A 3,520-nucleotide genomic window follows, 5' to 3' on the forward strand; every position below is an offset into this window, starting at 1 on the left:
GGGTCAGTTGGGGGGAAATAGGGGAGGGACGGTGGGGGTGGGAAGCTGGGGAGAGATAGCAAGGGGAGAAATGCCAGATGTAGGTGATGGGGAGGAAGGCAGCAAATAACACTGCCATGTGTGTTCCTATGCAACAATTTTGCATGTTCTTCACATGTACCCCAAAACCTAAAATGCAATAAAATAAATAAATGGGAAAAAAAAAGAAGAAGAAAGTTGCAACACGATGTGGTAAATCCAGTGATAAAATTATCCAAAGAATATTATAGAAACAGAATAACATCTAATCTAATGGAGGAAGGGAAAGAGCTGAGAGTAGAGATTTGAGGAAGTCTCTGAGTTGAACATTAGACAATTAATACAAATTAAACAGGTAAAGAAGACAGAAACAGCATTCTAGACAGAGGACAGAAGAGACAATGTGATAAAGACAGTGAGACAAATGAACAAAAAAAGAAAAAGCAACCTCATTTGATCAAATGATGGGCATGGGATAGATCTGGGAAGGCCTTAGCTTTCTGGAAGAAAGTTGGGAAGGCAGTGGGGACACCATCCAAAGAGCTGATGCTGAAGAATGACATAATCTGCTTTGAATTTCCCAATTAACATTATGGAGGCCATGTGCAGAATATTCTGAAAGAGATCAGAATGAAGGCTGAGAAGAATAAGTTAGAGATAAGATGGAGAACTCATTTCTGGATATGTGGCACTTGAGGGGCCTGAGAAACACCACTTGGGAGGTGAGCAAGAAGGCAAGAATTGAGTCATGCCTGAGTATGAGCACATGGAGATTCTAAACTGGATTGCTGCTGGGCAGTGGGAGAGCACTGCAGGGAAAACTCTCACTGAGGTTGGTTACCTTTAGGGCTCATCTAGAAGCCAAGACTGGGAGACTAAGGGGGATGAAGAGATGTGGTACCTGGGATGACAAATGGTCGCCTTGGCCCTGCATGCTTTCCTTGTGGTTGACAAGTCTAGCAGAAGGCAGTTCCAACATGTTACAGTTCAGATTTTCATTTTCTCCTAGAAGAGCTTGGTTAAGCAAGAGCAGCACATGTCTGAGCTAGATATAAATCAGATGCAAGGTGGTTGACAAGGGATTTTGGTCCAAATAATAGGTCAGACCCTTTCAGGCTCCATAAAAAGAGTCATAAAGATCAGTATCTACAAAAATCTGAATTCCATTTTCCACGAAAGGAAATGTGAGATCCCTTGGGGGCCCTGTCAGCTTCATTTTATTGGTGGACAGATGGAGAGGGAAGGGGATCATATCTCATTCCTTCAATAGATTATAGAATCTAAGAATCATGGAATCGCATGGCTAAAGGGGATGTTGGAGGTTGATTTATCTGACCTCCCTTCAGAAACTGGAAATAAATCTTCACTAGCAACACTACAAGAAGGAATTCCTTCCGTGTCCCTAGTAGGAGTCAGGGCCAGCTAATGTTCTGGGACCACTTTGGAGACATAGAGGAAATGAAAAGTCCCTCAGAGAGGCAATGAAAAATACTGCGTTTAATGATAGCAATGAGGAAAAAATGATCTTGGCAATAAGGCTGCTCCATTGTAAGCTGGGTTACATATAGATTTAGAACAAAAAACAAACAAACAAAACAACAACAAAAACAGAACAGCTCTGGATTACGAAGTACCTAGTCTAAAACAGAAAAACAAGAATTGGAAGATGGTTTTCGTGTTACTCCATCCTTTCTACCTGTATTTGCAACAGTAAGCAAATACAAATAATGTATCTCATATTAACAAGAGCCCACTAAACACTTAAACATTTAATCCTCTAAAAACCATCATGAAACACAATTTGTGTGTAATAAAGCTAAGACTCAGAAGAGGTAAGTGATATGACCAGATTCACAGTCCATAGGCAGAAGGGCCTGGAAGCAAAACCCAGTGTTACTTTTGGCATAATTTCTTTCAGAAGATGAGTCCCTTTTTTATTGAGTAATATTTTTAAAAATTATTTTTATTGTGGTAAAATGTATGTAACATAAAATTTGCCATTTTAGTGTATAATTCAATGGCATTAATGACATTTACAGTGTTGTCCAACTATTCCCACAACCTATTTTCAAAATTTTTCATCAGGTCAAAACAGAAACTGTGTAATCATTAAGCAATGACTCCCCATCCCCATCCCCTGATAACCTCTAACCTACTTTTTCTACTATTCATTTTCTTATTAATCTAAAGGGACTGTTATTGTTTGCACACTTGACCCTCCAAACTTCATGTTGAAATTTTACCCTCTAGGGTTGGAGGTGGGGCCTAGTGGGAGGTGTTTGGGTCATGGCTGCAGATCCCTGATGAATGGCTTGGTGCTGTCCTTGAGATTATGAGTGGGTTCTTGCTGTAATGGTTCCTGTGAGAGCTGTTTGTTAGAAAGAGCCTGGAGCCTCCCCGACCCTCCATATGATCTCTCTATGCCAGCACCTCTTTCCCTTTCACCATGAATGGAAGCTTTCTGAGGCCCTCACCAGATGCAGATGCTGGTGCCATGCTTCTTGCAGAACTCTGCAGAACTCTGAGCCAAATATACCTCTTCTATATAAAGTACCCAGCAGTCCCAAGTATTCCTTTATGGCAACACAGATGGACTGACAGGAACCATATGCTGTTTGTTCTTTCATGTCAGGCTTATTTCAGTTAGCATGATGTTTCAAAGTTCATCCATGGTTTAGCATGTGTAAGAACTTCATTCAGTTTTTACAGCTAAATAATATTCCACTGAATGTATTTACCATTTTATGCTCATCTGATGGACACTTAAGTTGCTTTCACCTTTTACATATTGTGTATAATGCTGCAATAAACATTGGGATATAAGCATTTGAGTCCCTGTTTGTAATTCTTTTGGGCATATACCTAGCGATGAAATTGCTCAGTCATGAGGACATTATATGTTTAACTTTTTGAGGAACCTGACAACTGTTTCCCATAGTGGCTGCACCATGTTACAGTCCAGCCAGCAGTGTATGGGGGTTCCAGTTTCTCCACATCTACTTGTAATTTTCTGTGTTTTTTTTTAATAGTCATATTAGTAGGTGTGATGTAGCATCTCACTATGTTTTTGTTCTGCATTTCCCTAATAACTAATGATATGGAGAGTCTTTTAAAAATGTGTTTTTTAACCATGTGTGCATCATCTTTGGAGAAATACATATTCAAGTCATTTATCCATTTTTAAATCTGGTTGTTTATTCGTTGTTGAGTTATAGGAGTTTTTAAGCTATTCTGTGCATTCACCACTTGTTAGGTATATGACTGCAATCAATTATTTTCTCCCATTCTGTAGGATGCCTTTTTACTCTGTTGATAGTGTCCTGTGATGCACAAAGGTTTTTAATTTTAAGAAAGCACAATTTAGCTATTTTTTCTTTTATTGACTGGACTTTTGGAGTAATATTCAAGAAATAATTGCCAAATCCAATATCATGAGGCCTCCCCCTTAGTTTTCTTCTTATAGTATTATAGTTTTAGCTCTTCCATTTGGGTATTTGATCCA

The sequence above is a fragment of the Cebus imitator genome, unplaced genomic scaffold (genome assembly GCF_001604975.1).
Source record: "Cebus imitator isolate Cc_AM_T3 unplaced genomic scaffold, Cebus_imitator-1.0 Scaffold525, whole genome shotgun sequence".
Lineage (NCBI taxonomy): Eukaryota > Metazoa > Chordata > Mammalia > Primates > Cebidae > Cebus > Cebus imitator.